The sequence below is a fragment of the Mandrillus leucophaeus genome, unplaced genomic scaffold (genome assembly GCF_000951045.1).
Source record: "Mandrillus leucophaeus isolate KB7577 unplaced genomic scaffold, Mleu.le_1.0 Scaffold764, whole genome shotgun sequence".
In the NCBI taxonomy this organism is placed as follows: Eukaryota; Metazoa; Chordata; class Mammalia; order Primates; family Cercopithecidae; genus Mandrillus; species Mandrillus leucophaeus.
Genome location: NW_012108297.1, coordinates 974414 through 996083, shown reverse-complemented (window position 1 = coordinate 996083; position 21670 = coordinate 974414). Strand labels below are relative to the sequence as shown.

General features: G+C 40.1%; 1 protein-coding gene across 1 annotated transcript in view; it reads left to right on the top strand.

Annotated features, from left to right (window-relative positions):
* Positions 1–21670, top strand: part of TMEM150C (transmembrane protein 150C) — an 83003-nt gene that overhangs the window by 789 nt on the left and 60544 nt on the right. The window lies entirely within an intron of this gene.

Here is a 21670-nt window from a genome sequence, read left to right as displayed (position 1 = left end):
TGCCGCCAGCCCGCTCGCCTGCTGCGGCCCCGGCCCCAGCCCGGTCCTTTGACAGGTGTCCCCACCCCATCATCTCGTTATTGGGTGGACTCGGGTGAGAAGCGACCCCAAGTTTGACCTCCCGGTCCCTGCACTTTGCCGTTAGCCAGGTCAGGCTGGCTGGGAAAGCAGGGGATCCGGGAAGGAGGCACTAACTTGCTTTGCCCTGTGTACCGCCCTCCACTCTAAATGCACAGTCTTCTTTCCTTTCCTGGGTGCACACTTGGGAAGAAATGGGAGTTTTGGTTTTTCGGCGGGAGGCCGTGGTAGGTGGGTTACCTAAGCTCTTTGGTAATCCGCTGCAATGAAAAGTGATTAGCTTTGGGTTCTGGAGAGAGTCCTTGAGTGGTTTTCCCCTCCTTAAATGAATCAAATGGAGAATGAGAGGGTTTTCCCATTTTAAATTCATACTCCTTTTCTCTCTACTCATTCCTTTCCTCCACCCCTACCCCTGCAGCACTTTATGATGTCCCAAACATTTCACTGATCCTTTTGGTCAGATTTATTCCGGCCATACCGCCTTTCACGGTCGGGCCAGGATTGTGACTGCATGTGGGAACATAGCTCAGGTAGAATGGAAGTCCATCTTCCCGAGTGAACCTATTCCGATGTCCTACATGCGAGGTCCTATTGGGGAACCAGATAGACTAATGCCATGTTGAAAAATAAAACCAAACAGTTATTGGATCTAAAACAATAACAAAGCCTAAATGGCAGGATCAGTTTCTGCTTCTTTCTCTGCTTGAACCAAAGACATTTTAATAGTGCGGGGCTTTACCTCCATTCTGGGCAGCAGTTCATCGAAAGGATAGTTGAGTGTGGATGTGTAAACTCCATCGTAGCAGTCATTAAACTGGCCTGCTTAAAGTTTTCTATCAAGGAAGAATTGTTAGGCTCATATATGTGACCTATCAAAGAATTTTAGTCTCAGCTCTCATGTATCAAATCCCAAACTTTTTCTTGTATGTGTTCTAGAGACTCCATATTTCCAGGATTAACTATAGTTGTCATCTATTAATGAGCTAGAAATGTGAGTTTAATCTTCAAGGCATAAGCATAGGAATTTTAATGGTGCGTTCTTTATACATTATTTAATAAATGTTGCAAGTCCCCCAAGTTGGAAGCTTACAAACTGGACATGGTAAATAAAAGGGTAAAGAAGTTTTGCTAACAATAATGACTAGTTGATAGATGTTATGACATTCGCAAATATATTAACGTATTTGAAAAACACTTTAATGCATGTTTATTATAATCTGCCATTAGCTGAATGCAATCTGTTTGGATTATTTAAATCGGCATTTAAGTCTTCAGAGCAATTGCTTAATTCATGCATTTCTCACAAATGCCTTTTCCCTGTTGCTTTGTGGGGGGATAATTTGCTCTATGGAGTAATTTTTTTTTTTTTTTTTTGCATGAACACAATAATGCGTTATATTTAGCCTTTGTTGTAGATCTACCACAATCATGTTCACAATGACCTTGCAGGGGTTTTTGTGCTCACCTTACCTGCTTTGCAGTTGTCAAGAGGGAAGGCCCTTTGCTTTACACTCTTGTCTATCTTCCTGCGTTGTCTCCCTTGTGACCCACACCTCTTTAGTACAGTGGGTCAGATTAGCAAGACAGCCTGGAGTCATGAGAGAGGAAAAACTAGCTGGCCCCTGCAATCTCAGCCATTTGGTTTCACTGTAATCTGGCCATTTGGGATCAGTTCAGTAACCAATTAAGCAAAACAAACACTGACAAGATAATGTATTACTTCTCAGTCATCCGCTTTCACAGAAGAATCGGTAGCGCTCAGAATCAGCACTACAGTGTGATTAGGTTCTGGTTAGGGTCAAATGATATGTATGCTGAAGTTCCCAAAACATTGTACAAAGTCCAAGTGTTATTGAATCTGGATCTAAGTTCATGAAAAGAGTAGGACTAGACACAGGTGTGTAATAAGTGTGTCCCTACTTTTTTGTTTGTTTTTGAGACAGAGTCTCACTCTCTCACCCAGGCTGGAGTGCAGTGGCACAATCTCAGCTCACTGCAACTTCTGCCTCCCGGGTTCAAGTGATTCTCCTGCCTCAGTCTCCCAAGTAGCTGGGATTACAGGCGTCCGCCACCATGCCTGACTTTTTTTGTTTGTTTGTTCTTCTTTTTTTTTTTTTTTGTATTTTTTGTAGAGATGGAGTTTCACCATGTTGGTCAGGCTGGTCTTGAATTCCTGACCTCAATGGAACCACCCACCCTGGCCCCCCAAAGTGCTGGGAATACAGCCATGAGCCACCGTGCCCAGCCCCTGTCACACACGTCCCTGTGAAGAGAGTCCACCAACAGGCTTTGTGTGAGCAACACGGCTGTTTATTTCACCTGGGTGCAGATGGGCTGAGTCTGAAAAAGGAGTCAGCAAAGGGTGGTGGGATTGTCATTAGTTCTTACAGGTTTTGGGATAGGTGGTGGAGTTAGGAGCAATGTTTTGTGGGCAGGGGTTATATCTCACAAAGTACATTCTCAAGGGTGGGGAGAATTACAAAGAACCTTCTTAAGAGTAGGGGAGTGCAAAGAACCTTCTTAAGGGTGGGGGAGATTGCAAAGTACATTGATCAGTTAGGGTGGGGCAAAAATAAATCACAATGGTGGAATGTCATCAGTTAAGGCTATTTTCACTTCTTTTGTGGATCTTCAGTTGCTTCAGGCCATCTGGATGTATACGTGCAGGTCACAAGGGATAAGATGGCTTAGCTTGGACTCAGAGGCCTGACAGCCCTTACTTATTTTAACTATAAATTTTTACTCCTGGAGCTGATGGTGCCATGTATCCTTATATTTTTTCATAGTTGCTTAACTATTTTCGAACTTATTCATAAATTATTGGAACTTTAAGTTATTGTTATCACCAAATATCATTTCCTGGTATGTTTAAAATTTTTTTTTTTTTTCTGGTGTGTTTAGATTTTGAAAGACAACTTGTGGCAATGGAAAATCAATCATCATGCAAAGAGATTTTAGATCAGCTATTTGGAATATTTTGAGATAATTGTGAAATCTTTGGCAGTAGCCTTCAAATTCAGCCCCAAACTGTTCTGAGTCAAACCAGCTCTGGTAGGTAGGGCTTGAAGCTGTTTTACCAAGTGAGAAATGAATATTTTCCTTTTTGGCATCTATAAACAGCCTGTTCCAGATCAGTGCTGTCCAAAAGAACTTTCTGCACTGATGGATGTGTTCTATAATCTGTCCAGTATGATAGCCATGAGCCACATGTGGCTATTGAACACCTGAAACGTGGGCTAGTGTAATTGAGGAACTGAATTTTAAATTTTATTTAGCCTTAATTAATTTAAATAGCCACATGGGGCTAGTGGCTACCATATTGGACAGTATAGTTCTAAATTTTCTCCCCACATTTCCTAGAGAGATAGCACTTAAGGGCAATTATCTTTTAATTAGAAAAAAATAGTGGCAGTTGGCATTGATAATACCAGAATTGAGATTTGACTTCATAATCCTATTGCTATGAAAAACCACTTGTGAGGCCACATGCAGTGTCTCACGCTTGTAATCCCAGCACTTCGGGAGGCTGAGGCGGGTGGATCATGAGGTCAGGAGTTCGAGACCAGCCTGTCCAATACAGTGAAACCCGTCTCTACCAAAGATACAAAAAAAATTAGCTGGGCATGATGGCAGGCACCTGTAATCCAAGCTACTTGGGAGGGTGAGACAGGAGAATGCTTGGACCCGGGAGGCGGAGGTTGCAGTGAGCCAAGATCATGCCACTGCACTCCAGCCTGGGTGACAGAGCTAGACTCCATATCAAAAAAAAAAAAAAAAAAAAAAAAGAAGAGGAAGAAGAAAAGAAAAACCACTTGCACTTGCTCTGAAGAAGATATTTTGTGGTGAAGTTCAACTCTACTCTAAAAACAGTTTCTCTTTTTAATTTCTATATGTCTGCTAGCCCCAATAATAAGCATCATCCAGAGTTGTTTAGATGCTTGGCCCCTCATGTTAATGTTCATGAACTGGAGCTTATTTGCTCTTTTGCACATTATAGATCATGTATTCTTAGAGTCAGTTTCTTTACGTTTCAATTTTTCAAGGGAGAGGAGGTTCAGGGAAAGGTAGGAAGTAGGTAGTGATGCACATCTCTCGCGTTCTTCCCTTGATTACAATCACGGAGACCCTGTGAAAAGTCTGACAAATGGGTACTCCTGGCTCCAGGAGCAGCTGAAGTCTCTGCCTCTGTTGGGCCCTTCTTGTCTGGTTTCTTTCTCTTGGGTTTCAAACCCAGATCCTCTTGCTCAAGTCCAGCCTGTGGAGATTACCAAATCCACTTAAGGTATAACCTACCATTATTTTTATGGGATTTGATTTAGCATCAACCATGTTGTTTCCATTTTTAAACTAATTTGCTCTGATTAAAGCCATTATTTTGATCATGGAGAGGGACATGTTGTTAATTAGACTGTTTTACAAGACGCTGCCTCTCATGTTTCTTGGGTGAGTGATGCCCCTCACCCAGCATAGGTATCTAGGGTACTTCTCTCCAGGCCAGAGCTCAGGGTCCTGGGGGTTCCCCTCCTCTGGAAGGGACTCTCCCTCAATCAACTATTTAAACATTTATTGACTGTGTTTGTGTCAACTAAAGTATAGATTGAAATAACCCCCAGATTTTCCCTGTCTTGAAGGTATTAACACCCCGTGATAACATTTCCCAGATTAGTGTCCATCCCATAGGGTGATGGGGATGCTTGAATAAATGCTCCATGTATTCTTTTTTATTTATTTATTTTGGAGATTTACAATGCACAATAGCATGGTAAAACCTCTGAGATGAGATACATATACTTATTTAACTTTTTATTGTTAGTGTTTTCTGTTCTTTTCTTTCCTCTTTTAGTAGAGACAGAGTCAGGCCAGGTGCGGTGGCTCACGCCTATAATCCCAGCACTTTGGGAGGCCGAGGCGGGTGGATCACAAGGTCAGGAGATTGAGACCATCCTGGTGAACATGGTGAAACCCCGTCTCTACTAAAAATACAAAAAAATTAGCCATGCGTGGTGGTGGGCGCCTGTAGTCCCAGCTACTCGGGAGACTGAGGCAGGAGAATGGCATGAACCCGGGGGGCGGAGCTTGCAGTGAGTGGAGATCGCGCCACTGCATTCCAGCCTGGGCGACAGAGTGAGACTCTGTCTCAAAAAAAAACAAATAGAGACAGAGTCTCACTCTGTCACCCAGGCTACAGTGCTGTGATATGATCATATCTCACTACATTCTTGAACTCCTGGCCTCAAGGGATCCTTCCACCTCAGTCCCCCAACAGCCCCCCAAGTAGCTGGGACTACAGGCGTGTGCCACCATGCCTGGCTGTTAGTGTTTTCAAAACAATTTTTCTTACAACACTTACTGTAGTATTTTTCAAATTACGTTTCTTGGGTCATAAAATCAATTGAACAGGTTAGGATCAGCATTTTTCTTGATGAAATAAAATGTGTAATAGAAGTGGTCCCTGTGCATCCTTCTTAGTGAGGGTTACTAGTGTTTGGTGAAACTTTGGCTCCTCCATGTATAACAAGTACCAGGCCACAAGGCAGTGGAGAGTAGTGGTTAAGAGCACTAGAGAGGCCAGGCACGTTGGCTCACTCCTTAATCCCAACACTTTGGGAGGCTGAGGCAGGTGGATCACTTGAGGTCAGGAGTTCAAGACCAGCCTGGCCAACATGGCAAAACCCCATCTCTACTAAAAATACAATATTTGCCAGGCGTGGTGATGTGTGCCTGTTATCCCTCCTCCAAGGGAAAAAAAAAAAAAACACTAGAAAAACAGGGCCCCGAACCCTTAGGTTCAAATCCTAACTCTGCGTCACTCAGTCCATGTGTAATAAGCAGCATATATGCATATTTATTATTTGCATTATTATTACTTAAGTGTATATGTGTATACTGGTTCATGATGTAAAATATTGCCTATGAAACGCTTGGGATCCACTTCAGGAAACACTGACCTAAGACAAAAATAATAGCTAACAGTGAGTAACATTATTGCGTGCTTACCAAGTCCTCCATGCTGAATGCTTTGTGTCTGTTATCTTGTCTCTCACAACAGTCCTTTGATGTAGGTATTGCCATTATCCTGCAGTACCTACATCCCAGTAAGTAGTGAAGGCAGAATAGGAACCCAGGCAGTCTGGTGACGGCCCAAGCGTTCAACCACCTCACCTCCCATCTTACCATGTGATAGTGATACATAGATGGACATCTACAAAACTGTGAGGTTCAAAAATTGTAGAGCAAGTACAGAAATAAGCTGATGCCAGTTATTTTCTGTATAAGAGAAGGCCTGATGGGTGACAGGGGAGTCACTTGCACATTTAGGCAGGAAGAGACCTCACTGCTGCCTGCCTGTTGTCTCTGAAGGTTAATGTCCTTGAAAAAGCAGCCGTATGCCCAAAGAAATGTGCTTGTCCCAGAGACTGACTACAGATTGTGTCTCCAGAGCTGTCTTCCTTCCCTCCTAACCACTTCCTAACTTCTGCACACATTTGTTTGTACAAATAGGACAAATGGTCTAAATAGATACGTCCATCTTATAAATCTACTACTATTTACTATATCCTAAGTTCTCTTTTCAAAATCACCTCCTGCCCACAAGTGCCTCGTGACATAGTTTTCATAAAATAAATAGAAAACAATGTTGTTTTAAGAATTTCACATGACAAGAGAAGTCTTGAAAGTGAGGCTGGAAATATTTTTTCTCCAGTGCAATCTAGAAAGTAAAACTGATTTCATTTTGGAAGTAGATTTCAGTTTTCCTTAAAGGTCAAACTTAATGTAATTGGATCACTTGAAGTCCATAAACTTTGTCAGGTAGACTAGAAGAGGCAACAGCTTGCCATCATGCTTACTTTCCTTTAAAAAGCACAGAAGCTGTGTCTAACATGTGAAAAATTCTAAAGCTATTCAGATTTTGTTCAAGGCTGTAGAATCGTCCATCTCTGAGGACAGTGATCCAGACTCTATCTGTGGAATACAAAGGAGCAAGATGAACTGCCTTTGAGAAAACATTGAGAGTTAGGTAATACTTTTAGACAAGTGTAGACAAAGCTTAGGAAGTAACTGTGCTTAACTATGGCAGTATAGGAAATTAGCCCATTGTTTAAATGATGTTATTTAACTCTGAAGCAATTATAATGAATTATAATGACAATCAACTGAATATAAACATAAAAATCTCCAAAAATAGCATAGCTTTACTATTCATCAAACATTTCATTTATTAACAAAGTAGATTTCTTACTCTTTTTTAACACTTATGATGACTTGACTGCCAAAGAAATATTTAAATGGCAATAAGTGGAAGTTTTAAAGCATAAATTAAAACTGTATGTAGCTAAAATTAACATTATGTATTTTTTAAACTGTGCTGGTTGATAAAATAGTCTTTCAAGTTATTTTCATTCTGTTGATTCATGAGTGAATAGTGTTAATTAAGAAATGTTGATACCATTGTAATGCAATCCAAATAGAAATAGTATTTTTTTTACTGAACTTGGAGTATTTGCAAGTTAAAATTAGAATTCTGTAATATAATCATCCTGGAATTTCCAATGGAAATATATCTCCTGGAATTTCTCCTGAAATTTCTAAACTCTAGTTTGCACTAAAACTTAAAGTATATTTATATAGAAACACTGATAACTAAAATATACCTATATGTAGTAGCAGGAATATTAACTTGTGGGTGACATTTTTTTCTGCCTTTGTGGTAGTATGTTCCCACATACCATAGACTTCAAATGTATGGCATTTTGAAACATTTTCCAGTCTTGTCATTGACAGCACAGTGTTCACAAAAACCATATTTATCTCCTGTATTTTTAGCAGCTAATAGAATTGTTCTTGAGAAAGCTGATTATCTTTTCTATGACATTTTGATTGGTGTTTCCCCATTTTAATTTCAGCTTACATGTGGCATAAAATTGATTTATATGAAAGGGAGTGGCTTGCCATTTTATAACAAAATTTTCATTGTATATGTATGCACATAAAAATAAAGACGAAAATTCTCCATTAACTGATTCGCAGAACGATATAGTTATGATCAAATAGTGGCACATCGTGATCTTTTAAGATCAAGCCACTGACCCAAATCACTTACAGAGCCATAAATGTAGCAGTTCAGAAATGTTGCTTTTTATTAGCTATCGGACAATATTTGTGAATTCCCTAGCACAGACTCTGGCTCAAAGTAACTTTTTTTTTTCACTCTTCTTTCTTGTTCATAACACAGGTTCTAACTTATTTTATCACATGGGAAATTAAAGAGGATTGTTCTGGATGATAACTGCTCCCCTGTTCAGTGTCTCAGAATTAGAAAATGCCTTTGGAAGGCACGCAATTTATTTCTTAGAGTCTTGGCTTGACCACAGCCATCACGGAAGGATGAGACTCCATTCCACTTTGGCCTATGAATGTTTTATATTAGTTCTCGACATAATGTTTGCCCAGGCCAACTTAACATGACTCTGATGTTTTACCTTAAGGCTTACTTTAGTTTAATCTGGCTTCTAGTTTGCTTGCTTGTTGCATATTTACCTTGCCTTTCCAAATAAATCATTATCTCTTTGTGTTTAGAAATTTTATTAAGTAAATGTTTTTGTCTTAGGGCATTTGGTGGTTTTTCGATAGGAGTCAGCTATTTTGTAAATAAAGTCCAATTGGAACACAGCCATACCCATTGTTTACATGTCACCTGTGATTGCCACTACATGAACACTGGAGAGTTGAGTAACTGGAACAGAGATCATGTGACCCATAAAGGTGACAATACACTGGCTAGCCTGTTATTGACTGAATTTTTAATTTTGATTTATTCAAATTTTAATAGCCTCTGTGGCTACTGGACAGCAGTTTCAGATGGAACACAAAGGTGTGCTTTCCTCCAGGCCAGTTAACTATGTGATTTGGCTTCTTGTGCTGCCCTAAGATGCAGCACGCTTTCACTGGGTTCTTCAGACAGACCATTGACCTTTGCCCATGGCTGGCCTGGGCAGACCCTGGAGTGAAGAAGTTCTTGATGAGGTGCTACCTTGGACAGCACCACAAACCCGGAAGAGATGGCAAGCGAGGCAGGGGGCAGAGGTTCTCAACCATGGCTGCACAGTAAAATCATATGAAGAACTCTACAGTTCCAGCTGTGCCCCAAATCTATTAAATCAGAATCTCTGGGTGGGTCAGGGAGCTCAGACACCAAACTTTTTTTTTTAAAGCTTCCCAAGTGGTTTCATTGTGCTCTACTGGCTGGGCAACATCACAGGTGAGCAAGGTAGCCTGTGTACGTCAGAATTCCACCATGTCATCACAGGCATGCGTATGGGCAGATGGGCAGGGAAACGGACACATGAAGGCCAGTGGACCCCTAGCTTAGCTTAACAGGAAGGCTGTGGTGGGGACTGAGCTGTTTTCCCACCTGGTTTCTCTAGCACCAGGGCCTATTTGCTCAGTAGGGCCAAAGTGTAGATTTGTGTGTGACAGGGGTGAGCTTCAAAGAAGGAAAAATGTAGGATCTTCCAACTCACACATCCAGTGCTTTCCACTTATATATTCAAAAACATTTATAGAACATGTTTTAATCCATTTTTGTGTTGCTATAAAGGAATACCCGAGGCTGGGTAATTTATAAAGAAAAGAGATTTATTTGGCTCCTAGTTCTGCAGGCTGTACGAGAAGCATGGCGCCAGTATCTGGTTCTGGTGCGGGCTTCAGGCTGTTTCCACTCATGGTGGAAGGTGTGGGGGAGCCAGTGTGTGCAGAAATCACATACCGAGAGAGGAGGCAACCAGAGAGAAGGAAAGGAGGGGCCAGGCTCTTTTTAACAGCCAGCTTTCTTGGGAACTCATAGAGTGAAAACTTACTACTGTGAGGATGCTACCAAGACATTTATGAAGGATCAGCCCCCATTACCTAAACCCCTCCCATTAGTCCCCACCACTAACATTGGGTATCAAATTTCAACATGAGGTTTGGAGGGATCAAATATCCAAACTATACCAGAGTGCCTACTGCATGTTTAAGATATGCCACACTTATTCAGTCTAGTGGGGTGACCGCCATGTAAACATTTACCATACAGTGGAGTAAGCATGCTAATTGAGAGGCATCCTAGGGTACCATGAGAACACGAGGGGCAGCCGCCCTGGATAAAGGGAGAGACATCATGTCATGCTTTCCAGAGGTGGTGACACCCAAGCTGAGTCTTTTAGGATCAAAAAGAGTAGTCACGTGAAAAGGGGAAAATAAAAAGCAGATGCACACTGGGATGAGGCTGTGGCTGACTTTTCTGTCCCTCTAAGTCTGAACACTATAAGATAGCTCCTTCCTAAGGAAGACTCTCCCTGCTATTTTAGCAAACCTCATGGAGTGTCCTTATTTTAACTGGCCTTTACAATTTACTCATTCATTCATTCATTCAAATATGATTTACTGAAGCATTGATATGTGTAGACATAATCTAGGTATTGGTGGTAGAGCGCTGAACACAATGGACATTTCTGTCCTCGGGGAGCTTTATATTATAGTGGAGAAGACAGACCGTAGAAAAATAAATAGTATAGTGCATGCCGTATGTGCTATGGAGAAAATAAATCATGGTAAAGAATTTAGGGTTGTTGGAGAATGTACTCTAAGTCTCATTGCTGAATGAGGCAACCCCCTTCCACCCTTTCTCATCCCAACTCTTCATTCAGCTCCCAGTCACTCCTGTTTATTTCTTAAAGAACTGACGATCTGGCTCCATGTCTTCCTGTACCTCCCTTTCTCCCCCAACTCTTGCAGTAACCTATGGCAATGACATCATCCTAGAGAGTCTGACCGATGAATTCAGCCTCAAACTCCATTGGACCTTCTTAGCATCTTCACCCCCACTAAACCATACCTACTCACTCTCAACCCTCCACCCAAACTCTTGTCTGGCTGCTATTTTTTTCACCTCAGAAATCTTAACCCCACTATCCCATTCTCTGAACATAACTGTGCATCCTTTGAACATAACTGTGCATCCTTCCAGCTCTTTCATACCCTACTTCCTCAATCTCTTTTTTCATTGAGACGTCTAGTCTCTTGACTTCCCTCAGCTGGCCAAACTCTTTCTTATATATTCATCTGTATCTCTGTTTTCACAGGCTATAAAGAACTGCCCAACAGTGGGTAATTTATCAAGGAAAGAGATTTCTTTGACTCATAGTTCTGCATGGCTGGGGAGGCCTCAGTAAACTTAAAATCATGGCAGAAGGGGAAGCAGGCACGTCTTACATGGTGGCAGGTGAGAGAGCGAAAGAGTTTATGAGAGAGAGCATGTGAAGGTGGAACTGTTAAACACATATAAAACCATCAGATATTGTGAGAACTCACTCACTACCATGAGAACAGCATGGGGGAACTGCAGTCTTGATCTAATCACCTCCCACCAGGCCCCTCCCCCAACACATGGGGATTATGGGGATTACAATTCTAGATGAGATTTGGGTGGGGACACAGAGCTAAACCATATCAGCCTCCTTTCCTCAGAGGATATGATATCCATTTTTCTTTGTGTTGAAGACCAGTGCATCACCTGAACCTCTAATACCATCTCCTCTCACCTCCTTTGGGTCCGGGGCTTTTGCTCTATTATTATATTCCTCTCTTCTGTGGTCCTGTACCTCTCTCTGCTCTTTGCTAGCTCCTTCCCATCAGACAAGCATTTGCAAGTTTCTTCCATTCTAAAAAATAATTCTCCTGGGTTAAATAAATTAAGGTAGATCTCTACAATAGAATACTATACAGTCATCTGAAATATTGACGGAGTTGTATGTATCTACAATAAAGAGACGATTACAAAAAGAAGTGAAAAAGTTTAAAGAGCTTTGTTAAGTGATTTCCTTTTTAAATTTTATTTACTTACATGTTTAATCCTTACTTGTAGTAAAATCCACATAACAGAATTGACCACCTTCACTATTTTTAAGTGTACAGTTCAGTAGTCCTAAGTATATTAACATTGCTATACATCCAATCTCCAAAACTTCTTTCGTCTTATAGAACTGAAACTCTATACCCATTAAACAACTCCCCATATCCTTCTACCCCTAGCCCCTGGCAACCATTGTTCTACTTTTCTCTATGAATTTAATTTCTCTAGATACCTCATGTAAGTGGAATCATAAGGTATAGTATTTGTCTTTTTGTGGCTGGCATATTTCACCTAGCATAATGTCCTCATGATTCATCCATGTTGTAGTATGTGTCATAATTTCTTTCATTTTTTAAGGCTGAATAATATTCCATAGTATATATACCACATTTTAAATCATTTTATTTTTGAAGAAAAATATTTTTGTTAGTATATGTAAGTGTATATATTCATATGAATATATTACATGCAAACATGCACACATATATATTTGTGCAAAGGATTGCACATCAAATGTAACAGTGGTTATCTCTAAATTGGGGATTTTTTTTTAGTACTTCCCATCTTCTTCTTTATCACCATCTCTACCTTGTGAAGTATTTCCAATGAACATATTTTCCTGTAGTGAAAGCCAAATGAGACTACCCCTCCATGGGTCTTCATTGGCTGCAACGCCATTACCCCCGGGATGGGTCACTTGCCCACCTCTCTAGCTCACCTGTCACCACTCTCTGCCTTACTCATGATTCCCTGAGCGTCACAAACTCTGTTTCCTGCACACACAAGTGGTTGGGTGCCTTGCAGCCCTGCCCATGCCCTGGTATCTGCATGCAGTGCTTCCTTACCAGCTTAAAGCCTTCACATCCCTGAAGACCCAGCCCAGGGCCATTGCCTCCTCGCTTGCCCACCACCTGCCCCAGTTCTGGGTTAGTTTCCTCTCTTTGGAGCTCCCTTGTTTCCTAATTAATTATCTATGAGTTGCATGGGAGTGGGACTGTGTCTTCGTATTCACACCATCTAGCACAGAGCCCAGCCAACAAGCTCAGCAATTTGGGGAGCCACTTTTGGTTGAGAGGGACTGAATTGCAGCATGCTCAGAAAGGCAGCTGGGAAAGGAGACGGAAGACTTGCTCTGGGGCCCTTCATTCCACAACACCCTGCTGCCCCTTGCATGAACAATGTAAATATTTTAAAATGTATTACATTTTATTAAAAATAAATGAGATGTTATTGAAAATAAACTTGATATTTAAATGATTGAAAAACTACGTTTTAATTTTTTAAGTAATTTCAGCTGTTTAGGAGGTACATGTCCAAGTTTGTTACCTAAATATATTGCATGATACTGAAGTTTGGGATACAATTGTTCTCATCATCCAGTTAGTAAGCATAGTACCCAATAGTTAGTTTTTCAGTCCTTGCTATCCTCCCTCCCCTCTCTGGCAGTCCTCATGTTTATGTCCATGAGTACCCATTGTTTAGCTCCCACTTATGAGAATATACGGTGTTTTTCTGTTTCTTCATTAATTCACTGAGGATAATGGCCTCCAGCTGCATCCATGTTGTTGCAAAGGACATGATTTCATTCTTTTTTATGACTGTATAGTATTCCATGGGGTATATGTACCACATTTTCTTTAACCAGTTCCCCACTGATGGGTACCTAGGTTGATTCCGTGTCTTTGCTATTGTGAATAGTGCTGTGATGAACATGAGTGCATGTGTCTTTTTGGTAGAAAGATATATTTTCTTTTGGCTATATATCCAATAAGAGGACTGCTGGGTTGAATGGCAGTTCTGTTTCAAGTTCTTTGAGAAATCTCCAAACTGCTTTCCACTGTGACTGGACTAATTTATATTCCCACCAACAGTTCCTAAGCATTCCCTTTTTTCTGCAGCCTTGCCAACATTTGTTGTTTTTGGACATTTTGGTAACAGCCATTCTGATTGGTGGGAGATGGTATCACATCGTGGTTTTGATTTGCATTTCTCTGATAATTAAACCTTTTTTTTAAATTTATTTTTTGAGACAGAGTCTCGCTGCAACGCCCAGGCTGGAGTGAAATGGCACAATCTCAGCTCCCTGTAACCTCCGCCTCCCTGGTTCAAGCTATTCTCCTGCCCCAGTCTCCCAAGTAGCTGGGACTACAGGCGCATGCCACCATGTCCAGCTGATTTTAGTATTTTTAGTAGAGATGGGGTTTCACCATATTGGCCAGACTGGTCTTGAACTCCTGACCTCAAGTGATCCACCCACCTTGGCCTCCGAAAGTGCTGGTATTACAGGCATGAGCCACTGCACACAACTGATTAAACGTTTTTTCTTTTTTTCATGTTTGTTGGCTGCTTGTATGTCTTTTTTTGAGAAGTGTCTGTTCCTGTCGTTTGCTCATTTTTTATTTGGGTTATTGTTTTTTGCTTTCTTGTTTCTAATAAATTCTGGATATTAGACCTTAGTTGCATGCATAGTTTACCAACATTTTCTTCTTCCATTCTGTAGGTTGTCTGTTTACTTTGTTGATAGTTCCTTTGCTGTGCAGAAACTCTTTAGCTTAATTAGGTCCCACTTGTCAATTTTTGTTTTTGTTGCAATTGCTTTTGAGAACTAAGTCATAAGTTCTTTTCCAAGGTGTTCCTGAATGGTGTTTCCTAGGTTTTCTTCTAGGATTCTTATAGTTCGAAATCTTACATTTAAATATTTAATCCATCTTGGTTAATTTTTGTATATGGTAAAAGGTAGAAGTCCATTTTTATTTTATTTTATTTATTTATTTATTTATTTTTGAGATGGAGTCTCACTCTGTTGCCCAGGCTGGAGCGCAGTGATGCAATCTTGGCTCACTGCAACCTCCACCTCCCGGGTTCACACTTGGGAGGCTTCCAAGTAGCTGGGACAACAGGCACCCGCCAGCACGCCTGGCTAATTTTTTGTATTTTTAGTATAGACGAGATTTCATTGTGTTAGCCAGGATGATCTCGATCTTCTGACCTCATAATCTGCCTGCCTCAGCCTCCCAAAGTGCTGCGATTACAGACTTGAGCCACTGCACCCGGCCCCAGTTTTATAGTTTTATTTTTCTGCATATGGCTAGCCAGCTATCCCAACACCATTTACTGAGTAGGGAGTCCTTTCCCCATTGCTTATTTTTTGTCAATTTTGTCAAAGATCAGATGGCTGCTGGTGTGTGGCATTAATTCTGGGTTTATTCTGTTCCACTAGTCTGTTTTTTTACCAGTATTATGCTGTTTTGGTTACTGTAATCTTATAGTATAGTCCAAAGTTGGGTAATGTGATACCTCTGGTTTTGTTCTTTATGCTTAGGATTGCTTTGACTATTCCAGCTCTTGTTTGGCTCCATGTGAATTTTAGAATAGGTTTTTTCTAGTTCTGTGGGAAATGACTTTGGTAGTTTAATAGGAATAGTGTTGAATTTGTAGATTGTTTTAGGAAGAACGGCCATTTTAATAATATTGATTCTTCCAATCTGTGAGCATAGAATGTTTCCATTCGGTTGTGTCATTTGTAATTTCTTTCAGCATTATTTTGTAGTTCTCCTTGCAGAGATCTTTCACCTCCTTGGTTAGATATATTCCTTGATTTTTTTGTTTTGTTTTGTTTTTTTGCAGCTGTTGCAAATGGGATTGTGTTCTTAATTTGGCTCTTAGCTTTTTTTTTCTTTTTTTCTTTTTTTGAGACAGAGTCTTGCTCTGTCATCCAGGCTGGAGTGCAATGGCACAATCTCAGCTCACTGCAACCTCCGCCTTGTGGGTTCAAGCAATTCCCATGCCTCAACCCCCCAAGTAGCTGGGAGGTGTGTACCACCATGCCCAGCTAATTTTTGTACTTTTAGTAGAGATAGGGTTTTGCCATGTTGGCCAGGCTGTTCTCAAACTCCTGGCCTCAAGTGATCTGCCAGCCTCAGCCTCCCAATGTACTGGGATTACAGGCATTAGCCACTGTACCTGGCCAAGTTTATAGGATTTTCTAAGTATAGATTCATACCATCCACAAAGAGAGATAGTTTGACTTTTTCTTTTCCTATTTATTATTTTCTTTCCCTTGCCTGATTACTGTGGCAAAGATTTCCAGTACTGTGTCAAATGGGAGTGGTGAGAGTGGGCATCCTTGTCTTGCTCCAGTTCTCAAGGGGAACGCTTCCAGGTTTTGCCCATTCAGTATAATGTTGGCTGTAGGTTTATCCTAGATGGCTCTTATTATTTTGAGGTATGTTCCTTCAATGCCTAGCTTCTTGATTTTTATCATGAAAGAATGTTGGATTGTATTGAAAGCTTTTTCCACATCTGTTGAGATGATCATATGGTTTTTGTTTTTAATTCTGTTTATGTTGTGAATCACATTTACTGATTTGCATATGTTGAACCAGCCTTGCATTCCAAAAGTGAAGCCTACGCGATCGTGGGGAGTTAACTTTTTGATGTGCTGCTGGATTCGATCTGCTGGTATTTTATTGAGGACTTTTGTGTCTATGGTCATCAGGGATATTGACCTGTAGTTTTCTTTTTTTGTTGCATCTTTACCAGATTTTGTTATCAAGGTGATGCTGGCTTCATAGAATGAGTGAGGGAGGAGTCCCTCCTCCTTGATTTTTTGACTAATTCCAATAGAATTGGTACCAGCTCTTTCTTGTACATCTGGTAGAATTTGGCTGTGAATACATCTGGTCTGGGGCTTTTTTGATCGGTAGATTTTTTTTTTTAATTACTGCTTCAATTTCAGAACTTGATATTGGTCTCTCCAGAGCTTCACTTCCTGATTCAATCTTGGAAGCCTGAAAAAAAAAACTTCATTTCAATCTTTTTTTTTTTTTTTTGAGGCATAGTCTTACTCTGTCACCCAGACTGGAATACAGTGGTACAAACATGGCTCACTGCAGCCTCGACCTGCCTTGCTCAAGCCATCATCCCACCTCAGTCTCCCAAGTAGCTGGGACCACAGGTGTTCACCTCCACACTTGGCTAATTTTTGTATATTTTTGTAGAGTTGAGGTTTTGCCATGTTGCCCAGGCTGGTCTCAAACCCCTGGGCTCAAGGAATCCACCTGCCTGGGCCTCCCAAAGTGCTGGGATTACAGGCATAAGCCACTGTGCTCAGCCCTACATTTCAATCTTAATGATACTGGTCAATTCTGGTGCTTATGCTGGGTCGGGTGGGCAGGGCCTTCTATTGTGTTGGGCCCATCAGGCGTGTTCAATAAATATCTGTTAACTTCCTTAATAACCCTGCTAGTTCCCTATGATCAAACTTCTCTTCCTTAAATTCATCCACTTTGACAGGCTGGGACAAGAAGTATTTAAGGGCAAAGGAGGCCTCTATTATCATCCTCCAAGTCATGCGATAGTGACTAGCTTCTCACACTTACATGTATGTTTGACCTCGAACAGTACCTTTATGGGAAATAAAAAGAAATCAAAAGATCTGCTACTGACATGGCACCTACGGTGTTTAAGCACCTTAGTAAGTGAAAACTTAATGGATATTTGCTGCACTTGATGTTGCCAGCTACGTCTGGTGAGGGGCAGTTAATATCCAATCGTTCGTAATAGTGGTTCACACTGACAAACTCAGAAAGGCCATCAAAATTTGATAAAACAAATCTTGCAAGATGGTGTAGTTAAGTAGTTTGAGAACATTTTCTGATGTATCAAAGGAAGATCTGTAGGCCTCCCTTGAGGGGCATTGAAGGGATAGAAGGAAAAATAGACAACAGTTTTAATTACCGTAGAAGTGAACTGACTGGAGTGGTCTTCAGCTTCTCAGCCCACAAGGGTTTCTCTTGATTTTCCTTGAAAGAAGTGGCCCTATGTGAATGATTTACCTAGAGCATCTGAAATAATTTTAGCAAAAATATTGATTGATGACAGGACATTTCATGTTTGAAATGATACATTTTTTAGCTCTTGAATGAGTATGTGGTATATTGGCATAGGTAACCTGTACTCTTTGCACCAGAGTCACAGCCTCTTCATTCAACGTTGTCTTCATCCAAGATCAGGCCCTTTTTGTAGAAATCTGGCTAGTTAGTTCTGTTTTTTATATTGTTGTTTTCTTTCATTTTTGTCTAGTAGGCCAGAAAAAGAAGTAACAACGTTACTTGGAATAGGCATTAGACTTGCAGATGTAATATCAGCATTCAAGTCCTGGCCTAATCACCTGCTATATTGGCTGTGTGTTTGGATAAGTTATTTATTTAAGCTTAGATTTCCATTTTTCAGCAGTAAAATGTGGATATACTTGTCTTTCTGGCTCTCTAAACTGTATGTGGTTGAAAGTAGGGATCATGGCTCATCCACCATTGGAAACTCAATATATGGGATAGATCCTTGCAAGTAAGAACTCTGTAAATATTTGTTGAACAAGTAAGATTGATCTTAACTACTTTACCGGTTGTTTTGAAGAGGAAGTAGAATGAGAAACAGCAGAGTGTAGTGTTAAAAGCACAGGTCCTGGAGTTAGACCCCCTGGGCCCAATTCTGGTTCCAGCATTGCCAGCAATGTGATATTGGACAGGTTATTACTTTTGTGCATCTGTAAAAGTGGATCCTAGTACCTACCTCCTAGGGTTGTTGTATTAGTTGTGCCTGGCACATAGTAAGTGATATATATATAACAGTCATTAATATAGTGCATGAAACGTTTTGCAAAGTGCTATTCACATAAAGGTAATATTTATTCCATGTGGTCTTGCCACTATTGGACACACCGTGAAGTACTTTCAGTACTGTGTCTTTCCCAGTCTTAACTAGTGGTAATTCCTTTCAGTTTCACATTTTCTTCAGTCCAGCTAGTGTGTCTTTCACCTGGGTCCATTTAATGACACTGATGATCACCTTGATGCAAAGTATGAGGTTCCAAGAAGGACTGAGCTTGAACTGACCTGCCTGGAACTTCTACCTACTCTCTTCTTCCACCACTTGCTATTTAGAAATAAGTCTGATAACGCCATGCATTACAGATTTTTAAGACAATGTTAAATAACCATGGTTTGATGTGTGAAAACCCTGCAGTAGTTTCCACACTGGTTTCCCTACCTCCTGTCTTTTGGCCACTGGAGCCTCGTGCGTAGGTCCTGCTTACCTCATCTTCCCTAAACTTCACTTTCACAAGGTCTCCCTGCATCCGGGAGCCCTCTTGAGTGACTACTTGTTTACAGGACCAAATCCAAGCTACAGGGATTGGCATTCAGGGCCACGTATAATCTGAACCCATTTTATTTGACCACATTTTTCTTCCAGTTCCTCGCTTATGTAGACTTTTACTGCCCACTGATGTGAACCATGTCCTGTCTTCTTCTGTTTTCATGGTTCCCACATTGAAATGCCCTCCCTGGCCCATTCTATTTATTTACATTTGTCCACAGCTTTAAGGCCCACTTATTCCATAAACCTTACCTTTTCCTAAACATTGACTGGCTTCCTCCTATATTTTTGCATTTGGTTATATTTAAGAGCTTTATTAGATGCCATTTTGTATTAATATCTTCTTGTTAAAGACTCAGACCAAGTTGATAATATTAAAATTATTATAAGCTTTCCAGTTAGGCATTTAGGAAAACTGTCCTTGTTTTGTATGTGTAAGTAAAAAAATAAATGAATAACATTTTTCTCTTGGCAGCTGTATTTCCACCTCACTGTGTGTTAAGTATAGCCCTAGAGTCCAGACCATATGCGGTAAAACAAAATAATATTATAGAGCAAGGCAGGGCTGTTACTATTATGGGAACCATAAGTATATATTTCTTGACTTTTTATGGGACCCATAAGTATATATTTCTTGACTTTTTAGAATACATGAGACTTGGGCTGTTTTAATATATCAACATTTCATCACTATTAAACCATGGATAGACTGTTGAATTAAGAGCCAGAACCCCACCGTCATTTAAGTACATAGTGGGAATTCAGTATTTAAATACATAGTGGGAATTCAGTAAATGTGTACAGATTGAGTTGTGGCTTGTTTTGGGCTCCTCCCTGATTTAGTCCGATTTGTACATTTCAAGTTATTTCTTTGTACTAATTTAGAATATCATCTAATACTGAGGTTTTATTAAATTTAAGAAATAATGAAATAAAATGTTGTTGCTAGAGTACAAACATATACATCTATCATTATAATCAACATCCTTTTCCTTTTCTTTCCCCCTCTCTGTTCCTTCTTTTTCTTCAGTTTTTTCACATCGATGGTTATTTGAAATGAGGACAGCAATGAACTAGGAGCTGTGTAGATATGTAGGTGAATGAAACATTGCCTCCTCTCTCTAAGAAATTACAGCTGAGCATAGCAGACATACATGTGAACAACTATGATCTACCCATATTATAAGATTGAATCAAATCAGGGTTAAATATTTACATAAGAAAACTTTGGGGAAATACAGAGAAAGGAATAGAAGGTTAGAAAGTATATAACTTATAATAAATCATCCTTACTAAGCTTCCAGTATGTGCCAAACCCTGCACTAGATAATAATTATGTGACTGCATCCCCATAGCAAATATTTGAGGTAGGTACATTAATCTGCTTTTCAAAAATAAATAAATTGGAATGCACTGTGATTAAATAAATTGCTTAAATTCAAACAGCTAGTAGAGACAGAGCTGGGATTCAAATCAACCTGTCTTAGAAGAATAAGTTCACAAGATCTATTGTACATCACAGTGACTAGAGCTAATGACAATATATCGTATACTTGAGCATTGCTAAGAGAGTAGATTTTAAGTGTTCTCACCACAGAAAAATAAGTATGTGAGATAATGCATATATTAATTAGTTTGATTTATCCATTCCACAGTGCATACATATATCAAAACATCATGTTGTACACCATAAATATACGTAACTTTTATTTGTCAATTAAGAAACAGCACACAACAATAAATCAACCTGTCTTTATGTCAGGATAAAAATATAGTAATTATGTAAATAAAAATGTTTCAATGGGTGCTTCTTTTAAATAACCACAGAGCTTTGCAAGGGTTTGCATTTCCCTAGAAGGACTTAGTCAGGATAAAAAGGAATAAGATGCAAAATATTAATATAAATAATAATAATGCTTAGAGGGAAAAAAGCAAAACCTTTTTAAGAAAACACCCTTCAGTTCTGAAGCTTCCCAGGTAGTGAAACACTAATTAAAAGAATAGGTAATAGCCAGGCGTGGTTGTTCACACTGTATTCCTAGCACGTTAGGAGGCCGAGGTGTGGGGAGGATTGCTTGAACTCAGGAATTTGAGACCAATCTGGGCCACATAGTGAGACCCCATCTCAACAAAAACATCAATAAATTAGCCAGGCATGGTGGCATGCACCTATAGTTCCAGCTACTCAGGAGACTGAAATGGGAGGATTACTTGAGCCCAGAAGGTTAAGGCTGCAGTGAGCCATGATCACATCACCACACTTCAGCCTGGGCAACAGAGCAAGACCTTGTTTCACAAAAAAAAAAAAAAAAAAAAAAAAAAAAGAGGTAGAAACATTGAATGACTATGACTTATTTGGGCTTAGACACCAATTTTATGTGCAGGTGTTTGCCTCAACAATTCCTTCTTCCAGATGAACATTAGAAACATTGTCAAATTCCAAATTAATCTCCTTAAGTTTTTCTGTTGGATTCTCTGATATCTCTAAATTTGGCAAGAGAGTTTTCTTCACAGTATTCTATTAATAATTTACTTTCCGGC